The 19,845-nt window shown below is 37.4% G+C and overlaps 1 protein-coding gene across 1 annotated transcript in view; it reads left to right on the top strand.

Moving 5' to 3' along the window:
• The first annotated feature begins 260 nt into the window (after positions 1-260).
• MRAP2 (melanocortin 2 receptor accessory protein 2) overlaps positions 261-19,845 on the top strand; it is an 85,130-nt gene continuing 65,545 nt past the window's right edge. Inside the window, exon 1 of the mRNA XM_032409342.1 lies at positions 261-323. The gene's annotated coding sequence lies outside the window, so the exon portion shown is untranslated. The remainder of the gene's footprint in view (positions 324-19,845) is intronic.

The raw sequence follows: 19,845 nt of genomic DNA, 5'->3' as shown, positions 1-19,845 counted from the left end.
GAAGTGTTTTTGGATTTCTACGTTAAAATTAGAAGGTGAGGAAATAGGTCAGAGAGAAAACAAAAGAGAAAGAAGATGATGCTAGGAGAGAAAGAGAACAGTACATAAAGTGTATGTATGAGGTTCCTGCATTTGAAAAGTTGCTAGGGAGGGCAGAGGAAGGGTCAAAGTCAAGCAACACGGCAAAGAAGTTTTTGACTAACTTAGCAGCTGGTGGGCCCCAAAGAACAGATGGTGAAATAAAAGATAACACCAGAATGAGGAGTCTGGGACTATGGAAAGCGGCCCCACCTTGAGATGAAATGAGGAACTTGGTAAGGAAGGTCAGTCTGGGGGGTAAGGCAATGCATTTACTTTCACAGGTCAGGATCCAGCTTAGATTTGTTTGTAAATGGACTCAGAGTGTGTATGCACAGGGTTTTGGGGGTGTTATTTGCTCTCTTCTGGCTCCTGGCTGCCTGTAAACATTTGTGAAGAACTATGGAATGACACTGTACCATCACATCCGTCCAAAGAGAAGGCAGATTTATAGTAAGAGGTGGGAGGAATCAAAATGCTTTTGGTAGGGATCATAAGGTGGTGTGGAGAGATGGATTAATGGAGCAAATAAGATTGTATCTATGAATTCTAGAGTGTCCACAGTTAGAGCTTTTTTTTGTTATTTTGCCTGTCAGAATCGTGCTGGGAATGAAAAACGATTTTCAGCCATTTGCTGCTTTCACGCCGTTACTATGGCAACCCGTTTCCTCAGCCAGGAGGGAGGGTTTTACCACAGAGACACCCTATACTGGCCTGTTGTGATTTCAAAGGAAAATAGTTACTGCTCTGTCAGTTAGCTGTTCCAGTTGACATTCTGACAGCATGGTCCAGTAAACTCGATTTCAATGATTTCTGAAGAGTTTTTCCATTATTAACTCCAAGCAACATCACTGTTTTTGACCAAGAGCAAAGCCCTGTAGGAGGCATGGCCCACGTTGGTTGGGGTTCACTTATCTTTTTCTTTCATCTCCATCAGTGATGAAATTAGTTGATCCCCTTTGACGTTTAAATCAAACCAAAAGACTAAAATAATTGTGTGAGGCAGATGTGGCTGGGGTCCTGGGGACAGCTTTTTTCCTCAGCCCATGACTGGCTTGGAGCAGAACTCAGGGGGCTCCTCATTTTTCCAAATAAAAAGCCTCTCCCTGAAGTATTGGTGAGAAATGGACATTTCGCTGCAGGCTTGGTGGGGAAGCTGGTTGACATCAGAGAGCTCAGAGCCTTTCACCTCCTCCGCATTGTGGGCAATTTTCCTCTTTTGTTGTAGCCTGTTGCAGTCTCCCCTTTCCTCTCCCACCTGCCTCCCTCCCTCCAGCACTTCCCTCCTCTGGGTCCCCTCACCTCCCTCCACATCTCCATTCTTAGATGGACAGGGGGCGCTGCAAACTCCTCCAGCTGGGCCTCCCACTCATCTCCTCACACTGTCTTTTGAAGAAGCCAGAGGCAACCATACTGCTGGCTTTGTGCTCCACAAACAAAATCCTTCCCTTACCAGAATCCTTCCTCCTTAGATATTAGGGGTACTTAGAAATACAAATTGTTTTCTCTGTTTACTTGTTTGTGTTAAAAACTATATGAGTTATTTTAGATTTCTGCATGTGTTTGGCTTGAAAACCAGGTGTCTTGACTTTGGAAGTAGAGCACCTCTCCAGCTTCCTACAATAACAAAATCTGGATGTACTGTTCTGCACTGAAAGTACAAAGAGTGAGAACAAGAATCTGAGCCTTTCAGACTCAGATTGTTTTCCTCCTTCTAGTGTCAGATCGCTTCCAACCTTAATTAGCAAGCTGTGGTTCTGGTTTGAACTGAGCCCTTGATTATAGCATTCAGATGATCGTTTCACGTATTCCTCTTCCTGTCCCATCGTTTTTGGAAGATGAGCTTGTTAATTCAATTAATCTGAATTGATAAATCATTTGCGTGTGAAGGAGGTTGGGAAGGGGGAGATATTGAGAATCCTTGCATATTTCCAGACCTATTCTGGAAGCAGCAGTACTCCACTCTCAAACATAGTTCATCAAAGAGTTAAATATATAGAATCAGCTGGCAAACACTCATCACTGAATGATTTTTAACTTTTCTTCCAAACTGTCCTTAACTTCACCTGGAAGAGAGTCTCTCATTCACTTTTTATTCATGTATAGACTTGTTGAGACACTGTTATGAACTTCAGACATATGGACATATATTATGGACATTGCATTGTTCATGTTATGCTTGAATTTGCTTTTGGCAGAGCTAACTTTTTTTTTTCCCATGGCAGTCCAAACCGCCCCTGCCAGACCCAGAATCTCAGGTCCTTTTTTTGTAAAAGTTTATTTATTTAGTAATCTCTATACTCATCATGGAGCTCGAACTCACAACCCTGAGATCAAGAGTTGCATGTTCTTCCGACTGAGCCAGCCAGGCACCCCTGAGGGTCTCTAGATGAACAGAAAAGTACCACCCTTCTATTTTTTGAGAAAAGACAAGACTAACTCAGGACTTTAAAAACTTTAAATATTTAGCATATTAGGAAACTTCCCTCTGCATTCTTAGTCAAAATACCATTAACACCTATGCTTTCTTTTAATTTTAGCTGTCTGAATTCAAGTATTTTAAGAGCCCTTATTTTTACTTCCCTTTTAAATGCAGACATGGTGCTTGAAGATACTGATATAACACTGATGAAGACACAATCTCTTTTCTCAAGAGGGGAGAAGGAAAGTAGGGGAGCTAATGCCTAAATAAGTATTATATTGCAGTAAAATAAAAACAATGACAGAATATATCGGCCTAGAATATTAAGGCAGAAGATTCAAGAGTGAAGAAGTGGGAGGAAGTGAGGAAGTTTTCTCAGGGGTGTTGATACTGGTATTGAAGGACCAAGATGAGTTTACCCCATTAGGGCAGAGTATGAATGGGCAAGTGTGCTCCAGCTTGACGAAACTGCAATAAGGTGAATAAAATATTGATTGGCAAATGGAATCATGATTAAAAAAACCCACAACACAACTTACTGAAAATCTATTATGTGCCAGGTACTATGAGTTACCGATTTCTAGGTTATTTAATTCAAAGCTCTCTAGGGAATGTTGTTATTATTATTCCTCCTTTATAGGTGAGGAAACAAAAGTTTAATGAGGATCAGTACGTGCCTAAGGTTTAACGGTATGATTATGCTGCAAGTTCAGCCCAACTGGGTCTCACTCCTGTGGAGTTTCATCCCATTTCTCTTGTGTAGATTCAATATGAAATTGAACTGAAAGAAGACACAGGTAATTTTGGTTGATTCATTTTCCCAATAAGTCATGTGATAATTTATGATAATTATGGGTAACTTAATTGTGATAAATGAAATGATTGCATGGGGACTTGGGTGTTTACACAAGCCTTTGGATGTAAAATATGAACCTGAGGGGCGCCTGGCTGGCTCAGTCAGAAGACATGCGACTCTTGATCTCGGGGCCGTGAGTTCGAGCCCATGTGGGGTGTAGAGATTCCTTAAATAAATTTTTTTTTTAAAAAGCAAAAAAAAAAAACCAAAAAAACCAACAAACCACCCACTTTAAAATATGAACCTGAGATTGCATTTGGTAATTGGAACCTTTGGATGAAGCATACATGAAAATGTATTTTTCTGACATGGAAGAGACCTGCTTCCAAGACCAAGACTTCATAAATAGATCCTATTTCTGTTTGTTTTTTAATTAGCGATGTGGTGTTGGTGAGGTCAAGGTAGAAGCATTTGTGGACTTTTTCTCCTGTTTATCCTTGAGGAAATAAACCAAAATGCTAAAATAAATCAGTAGTACATTAAATTTGGAAATTTTAAATACACATGCTATAATAAAACAACACACACCCAAATTCTCATCTTCCTCAAGTATGACTACACAACTGACAGAGCTTCACTTTCTTTTTTTTTTTTTTTTTAAGATTTTATTTATTTATTTGACAGAGAGAGAGAGAGCGAGAGCAGGAACACAAGGAGGGGGAGTGGGAGAGGGAGAAGCAGGCTTCCCGCGGAGCAGGGAGCCCGATGTGGGGCTCAATCCCAGGACCCTGGGATCATGACCTGAGCCGAAGGCAGACACTTAATGACTGAGCCACCCAGGCGCCCCGACAGAGCTTCACTTTCAAAGTATGCTTTTGCACATTTATACTCCCCATTGTACAATTGCTTTGAAGGCAAGCCCACTGGACAGCTTTTGAAATGGAATATAGTCTGATATACTCAGGATCTGTTCAGTACAGCCCAAGGATTGCCTTGGATTTTGTCCCTGACATTGTAAATATAGTAAAGCAGAGTAGTAATCACCTCATTTCTTCATAGTATTTGAAATATATAAGCACAGAATGCCTGGATTTTCTCATTCCCAATTATGTTTTTTATACTTCACTGTCCATGCAGTCAGCATAATTTGAGGTCAGGTACCGTGCTAGCTATTGACCACCAAGTTGGTTTCTATGGATAAAAAGATAACATCTGACATCTGCCAATTTTAAAGGGGGATCGGACTTCTATTCCACTAATCATTATATAGCCTAATGAACAATAAAAAACAGAAATAAGAGCATTCGAGGTGGGAAGGCATAGGCGGGAACAACAAACTGTGCTATAATTAGGGAGGCTTCCAAAACTGTTTCACAAGGTCTTCCCTGCTCTCTAGGAGGATCAGTAGAAGGATATTCCAGGAAGTGAGACCAGCATCCGTAAATGAAAATGCACAGGTTTTAAAAACAGGAAGTTATAACCAGGCTGGAAGTGAGAGTATCTTACGTCGAAGCAGGAAAGCAGCAAGGGCTTAGCAATAGCCCTAGGCTCAGAGGTAGGCTGGTGCCGCTTATGTGTTTATCTGTGTTCTTTGTATTCTCAAGCAACTGGACCAAAAGCCAGTGCAGGATATTTAACCGAGTGAACTGAGAGTTTTGTATTTCAAGGAGTGCTGGGCTTCAGAGAACGCAAGTCTGTGTATTCTTTGGATGACCTAGCCCTGTATTTGCAGTCTTATTTAGGTATTGAAGTGAAACCACATTTTAACCCTACTATCTCCTGTTTTCGGGGAAGATGGCAAATGGCTAGCAGCCATCTTATATGTAGGAATTCCGTTCTATCACCTCTTGGTTTTCTCTTTTCTAAGCTGAATTACACAGACTCACTCTTCATTCCTCATGGGGCTTATTCTCAAGTCTTTTGATAATGCCTCTGCAGCATTCCACTGACCTTCTGGCAAGTTCTTTTCCTCCTCCAGTCTCCTTCATTTAAAAAATCATTTATTTTTGGCTAGGCAACATATTTATATAATCCAACCATAAAACCCAATAGCATCTTTCTCGCCCTTTCCTTCATCTACTCATTTCTCATTGTCCCCTCCCAAAGATAACCACTATTGTTAGTTTCCTATTTGCTTTTCCAGGATTCTTAGCATATAAAAGCCAATGCAATACATGTGATTTCTCCTTCTTTAAAACAAATGTTAGATTTCTTTCCATAAAGTTCTGCACCTGGTTTTTTTTCACTTAATATCTGGAAAATGTGTCCAAAAGCAGTTCACAGTTTTTATTCATTCTTTTTTAAGATGGATAATAATCCATTGTATGACTACACCATAATTTAACCAAGCCCTTATTGATGGACACTTAGTTGTGTGAAGATATCTGTGTAAATATAGCTGGGGGAAAATTCTTGGAAGTGGAGTTTCTATGTTAAATGAAATATATATTTGCAATTGTAATCTTGTTAGATAATGCACACTCCCACTATTATATGTTCCCTCACACGCTCACCACTACAGCATGCTGCCAAAGTTATGATGTTTCCAGGCAAAAAATGAAAACCGTTATGTTGGAGTAGGTTACATTTGCATTTCTCTTACTCACTTATGAAAGTGAATGTGAACATCCTTTCACTTAAGAGTCATTAAATAGGCATCCTTTTCTTTGAACTGTTTATTCATACCTTCGCTTATTTTTCTGTGAACTGTTTATATCCTTTGGCCACTTTTTTATATCTCATTGACATCTTAGGAACTTTTTATTATTTTATATTCATGCTGGATCCCTTTTTTTTTTTTTTTTGGCAAATTGCATTCATTCACATCCCCTGTCATGCCCTCTGCTAAATCATGGGGGTTGGAAGCAGGAAAGTATGTTTACTAGGCTTGCTTTCCCCTCTGGATGCAATTTAGATTGTATGAATAAAATGCATGCCTATATTGCTTTGGAAAGCAGAAGGAAGGCAGAAATCATGTTCTCTTCTGGCAGTGAAGGCAGATGAGTGGGCTTCAGCTGCCTTGAGTATTTGCAGGAAGCTTCAGGGTCCCCTGCTGACCACCTTCCTCAGGACTATAGAGGTGCCATGAAGTTGATCACAGTTTCCTGGCTTGCAACAACCAAAATCAGCGGAAGAATCTTCTACAGTTCAATAAAGGAGCATAGTTTATTTTTTTAAATTTTTTTAATTATGTTCAGTTAGCCACTGTATAATACATCATTAGCTTCTGATGTAGTGTTCAATGATTCATTAGAAGGAGCATAGTTTAAAACTAATATTCACAAATTATGTATATTTATTATATGTATATAATGTATGTATAATGTACATACACAGAAGACAACAGAAATATATTCTCTGATAGTTCTGGAAGCTGGAGGTCAGAAATCAAGCGACCCACAAATTTGTTTCCTTCTGGAGGCTCTGAGGGAGAGTCAACAGAATATAGAACATATAGAGTGTTCTATATGTACATATATATATATACACATATATATACATATATACATATAGTATATGTATGTATATGTATGTATATGTACATATATTACATGTATATATATTAACCTATGAGATTATATGTATATGTATATATTACATATAATTTATATATATTACATATAATTTATATGTACATATGTAATTCCCTATATATACATATTTATAGTCAGTATAACAATATAATGGAATGAAAGAGCCTATTAATAAAGTGACAAATAAAATAAAATACCAAGAAATAAATGTAGCAATAATTAGGCACAAACCTATGTGATGTAAATGATAAAATGCTCCTAAAGGAAAACTAAGACTTGGACAAATAGAAAGGCATTCATTTTCTTGGATGGCAAAACTCAGTGTCATAAAGAATTTATTTTATTGGGATTTTTCTTTGTTGCCTAGTCTGGTCAATTTTGATGACCATACCATGTATGCTTAAAAAGATGTAGTCTCTCTATTTTTTGGATATTGGGTATTTATTAATTTTTCTATCCTTTTAATTTTGTTATATAGGTTTCTATATTCTTATTTTTTACCAATTAGTCTCTCATAGGCTGAAAGATGAATTAAAAGCCTCTTGCTAGAAATGGTTTTGTCAACATTTCTGGTATTTCCTATCCTTTCTGAATTATAAAAATTCATCTGTGTTATTTTGTGCTTATAAATATTTACGCCTGTCACATACTCATCATTAATTGCAAGTGTTAGGATTATAAAATGCCTTTGTATTGTCTCCTTTAATTTTCTTTTTTTTTTTTTTTAAGATTTTATTTATTTATTTGAGAGAGAGAGAATGAGAGCCAGAGAGCATGAGAGGGAGGAGGGTCAGAGGGAGAAGCAGACTCCCTACCGAGCAGGGAGCCCGATGCAGGACTCGATCCCGGGACTCCAGGATCATGACCTGAGCCGAAGGCAGTTGCTTAACCAACTGAGCCACCCAGGCGCCCGTCTCCTTTAATTTTCTTGATCTGGTAATCCATTTATTCTGATATTACAGTTGAGACACCTGCTTTCTTTTGGTTTATATTTACCTGATCCATATAACTTTTCCCACACATTTATTTTCAGTTTTTCTGAATCACTTTGTTTTAGGTGAGTTTTACACACAGCTTGAAATTGTGTTTTATCTTTTGATCTAGTCTACAAGTCTTTTTCTTTTAATAGATGAATTAAATCCTCATATATTTATCAATTCAAAAAATACATGTGGTCTTAATTCTGTTATATTATTTATATTTGCTGTTTTTATGGTTTTAAAGAATTTCACTGTGATCTTTTCTTTATTTTTTTAAAATTTTCTTTATTTTGATGTGGGTGATTCATCTAATATTTAGGAAGCTCAGTGTTTTGTTTTGTGGTTACCTGTGTAATTATAGATCTATAATCCCCTTAGCCCTTTATTTTTTTAGAGACAGTATTCATTTTTCCTTACTATGTACAAATGATAAGACAAGCTTATTTGCACATCTTCTCTAAACTTCCTCCCCTCTGCCCCCCCAATTTTGATCAATAATATATTTTTAAAATTTATCTTTGTACAATTCACATATGCTAATATTTCTATTACTTCACTTCCAGCTTTAAATGATATCTTTTCACTCAGATATATTACAGATCCTTGTACTTACCCTTCCTCCCACCTTTTTCCCATCTTCCCATTTCAATCTGTGATAATTAAGTCACTTTTATATTGCTGGAAATACAACATTTACATTTCTCTATTGCGGGGTGGGGGGTACAATATTTACCATTTTATTTCTGTTCCTCTAATCCCTATATTATTTGTCTTTTTTTCTTTCTTTTTTGATCATTCCAACTATGCACTGGATGTCCTTCACCCATTTCTCTATCATTTTCTCCCTAATTCTTTTCAAATTTTAAAGAAATAAATTTCCTTTTTGTTTTGATTACTTTACAGTGTCTATTTTATTTGATTTGTGCTCCTTCCAATTTTGCCCACTTCAAATAAGGTATTTCTAGAGCTTGCCCAAATGTAGCAACTCAAATGGATTATTTTAATGAGGCCAAGGGGCACCAGCCTGACAGATTTCTTTTAAAAGCCAGTTGCTCACATAACTTGCTAACATCCAAATCTCATACGTTAATCCAAACATGTACATTTTAGGGATGAATAGGACCACAAAATGGTTTACACAAAATGGCTTCTTGGCCTTTTGTCATTTTCGTTAAAATCAGAAAAAAAAAAAATTCTGACTGTTGTGAGTTGAACTGTGTCCTACACAAAGATATGTTGAGGTCATTTTCCCCGGTGTCTGTGACTGTGACCTTATTTGAAAAAAGGGTCTTTTGCAGATGTAATTAAGATATAAGTTAAAATGAAGTGGGCAGGGCCCCTTATTCAATATGAGTAGCATTCATATGAGCGGAGAAAACAGAGAGATAGGTAGGTAGTAGGAACACCGTGTGAGGATGCGGGTAGATATTACAGCAATGCATCCACAAGCATGTTAAGATGCTGGCAGCCAGAGGCTAGGAGAGAGGCCCAAGACCGACTCTCCTCAGAGCCTCCAGAAGGAAACAAATTTGCGGGTCCCTTGATTTCTGACTTCCAGCTTCCAGAACTATCAGAGAATATATTTCTGTTGTCTTAAGCCACCAAGTTTGTGGGACTTTGTTACAGGAGCCCTGGAAAACTAATATGCTGACCAAAATTAGGGAGTCCAGTGGACATAACCTCAAAGGCCAATACAATCATAAATAATCTCTTTCTGTTTTCTACAATCTCACCACTTATTTCTTCATTTATTAGAGCCACACCATGCTATCAATGATGCTTTCAACTTAGAAAAGACTGTAAAATAAAAATACCAGTGAAGATTCACCAGCATAAGCACCAACTAATGTGTGGGTCACATTTAGGTGGTTACTCCGACAAGACTTTCTGGGTTGGATTATGATTTTGCACAGAGAAGGAGGCTTATCACTCCCTTGATAAAATTCATACTTACCCTGCTAACAGGCTTTCTTTCTCTAAAAGAAAGAGAAAATGGGGAAAATTTTCTAAAAAGCCAAACAAATTTTAAGGCAGCTTCTGGCTTATTTTTTTTAAGTATTTATTTTAATTCCAGTCGGTTAAAATACAGTGTAACATGAGTTTCAGGTGTACAATATAGTTATTCAACACTTCCGTACAACACCCGGGGCTCATCACAAGTGACCTCCTTAACCCCCATCACCTATTTCACCCATTTTGTATTTTGGGGGCAAATACCCAGTAATGCAATTGCTGGGTCATAGGGTAGCTCTATTTTTAACTTTTTGAGGAACCTCCATACTGTTTTCCAGAGTGGCTGCACCAGCTTGCATTCCTACCAACAGTGCAAGAGGGTTCCCCTTTCTCTGCATCCTTACCAATACCTATTTTGTTTCTTGTGTCGTTGAATTTAGCATTCTGACAGGTGTGAGGTGCCATCTTATTGTGGTTTTGACTTGCATTTCCCTGATGATAAGTGATGATGAACATCTGTTCATGTGTCTATTGCCCTTCTGTATGTCTTTTTTGGAGAAATGTCTGTTCATGTCTTCTGCCCATTTTTAAATTGGACTATTCATTTTTTAGGTGTTGAGTTTTATAAGTTCTTTATATTTTTTCGATACTAACCCTTTATCAGATATGTCATTTGCAAATATCTTCTCCCATTCCATAGGTTGCCTTTTAGTTTTGTTGATTGTTTCCTTTGCTGTGCAGAGGCTTTTATTTTGATGTAATCCCAGTTGTTTATTTTTTATTTTGTCTCCCTTTCCTCAAGAGACATCTAGGAAGAAGTTGCTATGGCCGATGTCAAAGAAGTTACTGCCTGTGTTCTCTTCTAGGATTTTTATGGTTTCAGGTCTCACATTTAGGTCTTTCATCCATTTTGAATTTATTTTTGTGTACGGTATAAGGAAGTGGTCCAGTTTCATTCTTCTGCATGTGGCTGTTCATTTCTCCCAATACCATTTGTTGAAAAGACCTTTTCCCATTGGATATTCTTTCCTGCTATGTCAGAGATTAGTTGACCATATAATTGTCAGTTCATTTCTGGGTTTTTCTATTCTGTTCCGTTGGTCTATGTGTCTATTTTTGTGTCAGTCCCATACTATTTGATATATAACTTAGTATTATAACTTGGTAATACAGCTTGGTAATATAACTTGAAGTCTGGAATTGTGAAGCCTCCTGCTTTGCATTTCTTTTTCAAGATTGCTTTGGCTATTCTGGGTCTTTTGTGGTTCCATACAAATTTTAGCATTGTTTGTTCTAGCTCTGTGAAAAATGCTGTTGGTATTTTGATAGGGATTACATTAAATGTGTAGATTGCTTTGGGTGATATAGACATCTTAACAATATTTGTTCTTCCAATCCATGATCATAGAATGTTTTTCCACTTCTTTGTGTCATCTTCAAATTCTTTCATCAGTGTTTTATAGTTTTCAGAGTACAGGTTTTTCACCTCTTTGGTTAGGTTTGTTCCTAGGTACCTTACTGGTTTTGGTGGCTTCTGGCTTATTTTAAATAGGTTGTTTAATTCTAATTTTGTCCTGAGTTTCCTCACTAAAGTCATACTTCTCAGGTCTTAGACTTAGAAAGGGATCACAAGAGGTGCCTGGGTGGCTCAGTTGGTTAAGTGCCTGACTTCAGCTCGGGTCATGATCTCAGAGTCCTGGGGTCAAGCCCCACGTCAACTCCCATGTTGCACCCCATATCAAGCCCACGTCTAAGTGGGGAGTCTGCTCCCCTCCCTCCCCTGCTTGTACTGCTCTCTCTCTTTCTCAAAAAAAATAAAATCTTTTTTAAAAATTTAAAGAAAGGGAACACAAATGCACATAAAGCTTTGATGTCATTTTTGTTTTAAGAAACAAAAAATGATGTTGTTTTTTTTTTTTATCCATTTAGAACCATGGGCAGATTTTCCTTCATTTGTTGTGATTTTCATGGTAAAGTCCTTAAAACTTGGCAAAAGGATGCAAGTAGAAGAGTAAAACTTTTATGACAATTTTCCATGCCCTTTGTTCATTCAAAGAGCCACAGTGCTGGGAACCTGTATTCCTGAGCATCAGGAAATGAGGCAGTGGACTTTGAACTTTCCCAGACTTTAGGGTCACTTGCTATTAATTGGATTAAACACAGCTACTAAATGACTAGAAGGAAATGATTTTTTTTTTAAAAGATTTTATTTATTTATTAGGGAGACAGAGAGAAAGCACATGCAGGGGGAGTGGCAGGCAGAGGGAGAAGCAGGCTCCTCGCTGAGCAGGGAGCCCGATGTGGGACTTGATCCCAGGACCCTGAGATCATGACCTGAGCCGAAGGCAGACGCTTAACCGACTGAGCCACCCAGGCGTCCCTAGAAGGAAATGATTTGTATTACCTGTGCATTGCAAGGTATGTGGCCTAGGATAAGCAAGATCATCTTGAGAAATGATAGGAGCTGGATATTACCTGATGAAGAGCTTTAAAATGTTTTTTCAAGCTTTTATAATTGCTATAAAATGGCTTTTCTCTGTTGCTACTCAGACATGCCCTTGTGAATATGTTCTTATAGCTCTCTCAAAGGATATACTAGCACTTTGAATCACAGCATTAAAAATCATGATTGATGGCGCCTGGGTGGCTCAGTCAGTTAAGTGTCTGCCTTCAGCTCAGGTCATGATCCCAGGGTCCTGGGATCGAGCCCCACATTGGGCCCGTGTTCCGTGGGGAATCTGCTTCTCCCTCTCCCTCTGCCTGCTGCTTCGCCTGCTTGTGCTCTCTTTCTCTGTCAAATAAATAAATAAAATCTTAAAAAAAAAATCATGATTGTATTTTTTCCCTTTCTCTTTGTTCTAAGGGCCTCAGATTCAGTTCTGAAGAGACACATAGAGCCCTACAGTGATGGACCAGCTTGCTTAGGAATAGTCAGGCTAGTAAAAACAAGTGTGAGCTTATAAATGTACTTTTTTGCTGGGATATAAAAGTGCCAGTATTGTAGCTAAAGGGGAATTTGATGGAACCCTTATATTGGGTGATGTCAAGAGAGCCATGGACACTCTTTAGTTTGGGGTCTACACATTATGTGGTCTTCTGAATCCCAAACCCTAAACTAGTCGAAGGCTATGTAATTAATTGCATGATTTTAGGCTTTGCCTCCCCAACCCTTATCTGTAAATCCCCTGGGGTTAAAAAGGAAATGTTGAACATATTTTCCTTGCCCATATTTCTTTCATACACATTATAAATTAAAGCCTTCATGTGCCCATTAAAATAGAGGGTTTTTTCCCCTTAATATTTCTTCTTCAGCTCTCTCTTCTCAAATGAAAATGACATAGAAATCATTTCTGAGCACATATTGCCTTTCCTTCAAAGGTCCTGTACCCTCCTACTTATCCCATTTGCCAACCATTGCCTATATGTAATGCTGAACTCCCAGAATTCCCAGGTCATACAACAACAATAATTTATCCAGATATCCTTAGGGACATTAAGGAAGGTGGGGCAAAAGTGGCCTATTAAGAAAGTAAATCTGCCCACTCCATCAGCATGGAGAACTGGGTTTGTTGTTGTTGTTATTGTTATTATTTTTGATTGTGTACTAATTGCCTTTTAGTGCTGGGTTGACCAGCTTTACTCTACTTGCTTGAGAAGGCATCTCAGAACTTTATTTTTGGAACACAGCTCTGGAAATTGTTCTGTGGTCATTATCATTTACTTTACATACTTATACATATTTCAGTAAATATCTATTAAATGAATGAAGTCTTCAAAAAGCATTTACTTTACATACTTATACATATTTCAGTAAATATCTATTAAATGAATGAAGTCTTCAAAAAATATTGGGGCTTTGCCTAGTATAAGCAATACTTAGGCTATAGCACTGACCATTCTGCTTAGAGCCAAGGTGCTTTTCTAAGAGGAAATGATGGAGTTTAGAGTAAAGAGAAAGATGTTTGATCCTTTTTCAAAACACTTGGTACTTGAAGCTGGATGAAACTAAGAACAGAGAAGACAGCTCTGGTAAAGAAGGTGTAAATATCTCTCAGGGGCTCTGCTTGTCTAGTTTGTTTTATTCTGGTTAGGAAGGGTCCTCCTTCTCCAAGAATGCTTATAGAAATTTATGAAGATTGCAGAAAGAAATGACAGTCCATTCTAAGAAGAATACATAGGTTTATTATACTTAAATAACACAATCTGCAAAGACTGTAAAGTGGATCCTAGTACTGATTGCCCCTTGTCATTCTTAAGAGAATCATGACAACCATGAAAGTTGTCTTAGTTGCAGAACAGTCTGGATTCATGTGGGTGTCCCTGTGGCTCTTGTCCTTACCATTTGTATTGAATAATTTCTGCCTTTTGTTCAGGGCACTTGTAACTGTTTGTCTTTTTATTACTTTTTAATTGAACTATAGTTGACACATAATATTACGTTAGTTTCAGGTGTACAACATAGTGATTTGAGGGGTCTATACATTATGCTGTGCTCACCACAAGTGTGGTTACCATCTGTCACCATACAGCACTATTACAGTACCATTGACTATACTCTCTATCCTGGACCTTTTATCCCTGTGACTTTCTCATTCCGTAACTCGAAACCTGTATCTCCCACTCCCCTTCACCCATTTTGTGCATCCCCCCACCCCCTTCCCTCTGGCAACCACCAGTTTGTTCTCTGTATTTCCGGGTCCTTTTTAGCTTTTTGTTTGTTTGTATATTCATCTGTTTTTTAGATTCCACATATAAGTGAAATCATATGGTATTCATCTTTCTCTGTCTACTTAATTTACTTAGCATAATACACTCTAGGTCCATCCATGTAATCATAAATGGCAAGATCTCATCCTTTTTTATGGCTGAGTAATATTCCTGTGTGTGTGTGTGTGTGTGTGTGTGTGCGCGCGCGCGCACGCACGTGCGAGCCACATCTTCTTTATCCATTCATCTACTGATGGACATTTGGGTTGCTTTCATAATTTGGCTACTGTAAATAATGCTGCAGCAAACATAGGGGTGCATATATCTTTTCAAATTAGTGTTTTTGTTTTCTTTGGGTAAATACCCAGTAGTGGAATTATTGGATCATATGGTAGTTCTATTTTTAATTTTTTTTTCTTTTTAAATTTATTTATTTGACAGAGAGAGACATAGCGAGAGAGGGAACACAAGTGACGGAGAGGGAGAAGCAGGCCTCCTGCCGACCAGAGAGCCCGATGTGGGGCTCGATCCCAGGACCCTGGGACCATGACCTGAGCTGAAGGCAGACACTTAATGACTGAGCCACCCAGGTGCCCCTACTTCTAATTTTTTGAGGACCTCCATACTGTTTTCCACAGTGGCTGCATGCACAAACTTATGTTCCCACCAACAGTGCAGGAGGGTTCCTTTTCTTCCACATTCTCACCAACACTTGTCATTTCTTATCTTTTTGATTCTAGCCATTCTGACATGTATAAGGTGATGTCTCATTGTGGTTTTGATTCCAGCCATTCTGACATGTATAAGGTGATGTCTCATTTTTCATTTCCCTGATGATTAGTGGTGTTGAGCATCTTTTTATGTGTCTGTGACCATCTGTATATTTTCTTTGGAAAAATGTCTATTTAGGTCCTCTACTCATTTTTTAACTGGATTGTTTGGTGGGTTTTTTTGGTTTTAGTTGTATAAATTTTTTATATATTTCGGATATCAACCTCTTATCAGATATATCATTTGCAAATATCTTCTCCCATTCAGCAGACTGTGTTTTTGTTTTGTTGATGGTTTCCTTTGGTGTAGTTTTAATAGTTTAATTTTACTTTTGTTTCCCTTGCCTGAAGAGACATATCTAGAAAAATGTTGCCATGGCCAATGTCGAAGAAATTACTGCCTATGTTTTCTTCTAGCAGTTTTATGGTTTCAGGTATCAAATTTAAGTTTTTAATCCATTTTGAATTTATTTTTGTCTATGGTGTAAGAAAGTGGTCCAGTTTCATTCTTTTGCATGTAGCTGTCCAGTTTTCCCAGTACCATTTATTGAAGAGACTGTCTTTTCCCCATTGTATATTTTTGCCTCCTTTGTTACAGATTAATTGTCCGTATAAGTGTGGGTTTATTTCTGGGCTCTCTGTTCTATTGATATATGTGTCTATTTTTATGCCAGTACCATACTGTTTTGATTACTATAGCTTCGTAGTATATCTTAAAATTTGGGATTGTGATTCCTCTAGCTCTGTTCTTCTTTCTCAAGATTGCACTAGCTATTCGGGGTCCTTTGTAGTTGCATAAAAATTTTAGTATTATTTGTTCTAGTTCTGTGAAAAATATTGTGGTATTTTGACAGGGATTGCACTGAATCTGTAGATTGCTTTTGGATAGTATGGACATTTTAACAATATTAATTCTTCCAAACCATGAACATGGAGTATTTTTCCATTTATTTGTGTCATCTTCATTTTTTTCAACAGTGTTTTATTATAGTTTTCAAACTATAGGCCTTTCACCTCCTCAGTTAAGTTTATTCTTAGGTATTTTATTCTTTTTGGCACAATTGTAAATTGAATTGTTTCCTTAATTTCTCTTTCTGCTACTTTGTTATTAGTGTGTAAAAATGTAACCAATTTATGTGTATTAATTTTGTATTCTGCAACTTTACTGAATTCATTTATCAGCTCTAATAGTTTTTTGGTGGAGTCTTTATGGTTTTCTATATATAGTACCATGTCATCTACAAATAGTGACAGTTTTATATCTTCCTTACCAGTTCAAATGCTTTTTATTTCTTTTCTTGTCTAACTGCTGTGGCTAGGACTTCCAGTACTATGTTGAATAAAGGTGGGCATCCTTTTCTCCTTCCTGATCTTAGATGAAAGCTCCCAGTTTTTCACCATTGAGTATGATGTTAACTGTGAGTTAACATATGCTGAAGCATGTTCCCTCTAAACCCACTTTGTTGAGAGTTTTTATCATGAATGGACATTGGACTTTGTCAAATTCTTTTTCTGTATCAAGATAATCATATGATTTTTATCTTTTGTTAATGTGATGTATCATATTGATTGATTTGTGAATATTAAACCATCCTTGAATCCCCAGAATAAATCCCACTTGATTGTGGTAAATGATCCTTTTAATATATTGTTGAATGTGGTTTGCTAACATTTTGTTGAGTATCTTTGCCTCTGTGTTCATCGGGGATATTGGTCTGTAGTTTTCTTTTTTTGTGGTGTCTTTGTCTGGTTTTGATATCAGGGTAATGCTGGCCTCATAGAATGTATTTGGAAGTTTCCATCCTCTTCTTTTTCTTCTTCTTTTTTTGGAATAGTTTGAAGAATTAGGTGTTAACTCTTCTTTAACTGTTTGGTAGAATTTACCTGTGATGCTATCTGGTCCTGGACTTTCATTTGTTGGGAGTTTTTAATTTACTGATTCAACTTTGTTACTAGTAATTGGTCTGTTCAGATTTTTTATTTCTTCCTGATTCAGTTTTGGAACATTGTGTATTTCTAGGAATTTATCCATTTCTTCTAGGTTGTCCAATTTGTTGGCATATAATCTTTCATAGAATCCCATTATAATCCTTTGTATTTTTGTGATGTCAGTTATTACTTCTCCTCTTTAATTTCTGATTTTATTTATTTGGGTCCTCTCTCTTTTTCTTGATGAATCCAGCTAAAGTTTCATCAATTTTGTTTATCTTTTCAAAGAACCAGCTCTTGGTTTCATTGATCTTTTCTTTTACTTTTTTAGTCTCTATTTTATTTATTTATGCTCTGATATTCATTATTTCCTTCCTTATACAAACCTTGAACTTTGTTGTTCTTTTTCTAGTTTCCTTTAGGTGTAAATTTAAAAGTCTTTGTCTTTTTATTTATGATTTAAATTCTCCAATTACAGTTTATATACTGAATCTTGGTCAGTTGACTTTTCTTTTTATTAACATAAATGTACTATTTCTTTCAGGGGTACAGCTCTGTGATTCATCAGTCTTACACAATTCACAGCACTCACCATAGCACATACCCTCCTCAGTGTCCATCACCCAGCCACCCCATCCCTCCCACCCCCCTCTACTCCAGCAACCCTCAGTTTGTTTTCTGAGATTAAGAGTCCTTATGGTTTGTCTCCCTCTCTGGTTTCATCTTGTTTCATTTTTCCCTCCTTTCCCCTATGATCCTCTGTCTTGTTTCTCAAATTCCTTGTATCAGTGAGATCATATGATAATTATCTTTCTCTGATTGACTTATTTCGCTTAGCATAACACCCTCTAGTTCCACCCACATCGTTGCAAATGGCAAGATTTCATTTTTTGATGGCTGCCTAATATTCCATCGTATATATACCAGAGGTTTTGCTCCCGTCCAGTGTGCTCGGGCTCTTGCTAACTTTCCATTTCTTGGGACCTTAAGCAGAAAGAATCCCTTCCCACTGAGAACCCCCAGTGCATCCCACCATAACATTGCCTTTGTAACTATTCAATCTCTCCCTCTACCCAGGAATATCAACTCTAGAAATTACAATTTAATTACTTAGTGCTCAATATCATGTATTTTCCAAAAGCTCTAACATGAGGAATTGTCAGTCTGAATAAGGAGCTCCTGAGAATGTAACTGCCAGATCAGGGCATCTTGGCATTTAACAAAGTCAATCCTAGAAATGTAAATTTAGCATTTTTTAAATAATTTATACTTGTACTTATAACTACCTTCTTATTGTCAGCCTTCTCCAGAGACTATGCTTTGTAAAGCAGGGACTGAGTTTATATGGTTCACTAATATGTCCTCAGAACCTAGTATAGAGTCAGAAACATTAAAGGCAGTTAATGTTTGTTTTGCTTCATATTATCATAGTGTCTCACACTGGTGCTCAGTAAAAGGTGGGATGAATTGCTGATCTTTGGTCTGTCTATGCTGGATTAACTTGCATTAACTCGTGTGTTTTCCTATCCCATTTTTTATTATATTTCCAGTCACATTTTTATATTTCCACTCACCTAGAAGATGCTCTGTTATTTTTATGCCAAGAACAGGCTAGGCATATGGAAAAAATTTATGGAATGAATGAATAAATGATCTTGGAAGGGTTATCTGGCATCAAATGGGCAATAATAATTTGGGAGCCTGGACATAGAACAGGGAAGAGGAAAACAGATAAGACCCTCTACTCAGACCGAAATGATGAAGGCAGAACTTGGACAAGAGGGAACTTTCCCGGCTTTGGCAAGATGGTTGAATCAAAGCAGTAATTGCTCACTTTGTCCACTATCTTGTGAGTGATCTGTGCCCATTTTCTGCTGGAGGCTCCCCCTAGCCCACATGCTAAGGTTTCCATGCATGTATCTTCTTAGATAAAGAAGGAATGTTTTAATATAGAGAGTAATTAAATGCTTTAAAATTTTGTGTTTAAAATATTCAACCAGGCAGCATAACAGAGATTCTGGAGCAGACTCTACACTGGCATTAGGCAAGCTGTGTGGCCTTAGACAAGTTATTTGATCCCTCTCTTCCTCAGTTTCCTCACCTGGAATGAAGATAACAATAATACCTATCCTACTTCATATGGTTGTCATGGGGATGAAATGAGTCAATCTTTATAAATCTTATTATATAGTATTCATAATAGTAAATGTTAAATATAAACAAACAATTGTCTTTGGGGGAAGGAAGGTAAGGATGTTGCCATGTATATTAGCCTCTGAAATCTCTTATTCTGTTACAAATATTCTATATTTCATGTCTTCTTTAGAGTATGCAGAAATCCATGATATCTACTTGAGATGTGTCCTTGAGTCATCGATTTATACCTTATATCTGGTATAGAGTTAAACAGCTCTTTCCCAGTGAGACATCTGAAATGGAGCCCACAGTCGATTGCTCTTTGATAACTCAGTTTTCATTCTGCTTCCACAATCTTGGGAAACATCCATTAGAGTCTGGCAGAAACTCTGTTCTCTAATCAGCACTGCAAGCCCTGAGTTTTCCTCAGAAGCTGGAGGAAAGAGCTGGTTTTCAAACAACGCAATTGCCCTCTAAATACATACCTTGCTTAGTTTGTCTTGAGTCAAATGATCTTACCTGTTCCTGGCAGGGAACTGAC

This window comes from Phoca vitulina, unplaced genomic scaffold (assembly GCF_004348235.1).
Source record: "Phoca vitulina isolate PV1807 unplaced genomic scaffold, GSC_HSeal_1.0 scaffold11, whole genome shotgun sequence".
NCBI classification, from domain to species: Eukaryota; Metazoa; Chordata; class Mammalia; order Carnivora; family Phocidae; genus Phoca; species Phoca vitulina.
Note: the sequence above shows the minus strand (reverse complement) of the source record. Positions and strands in the feature narration are given on the sequence as shown.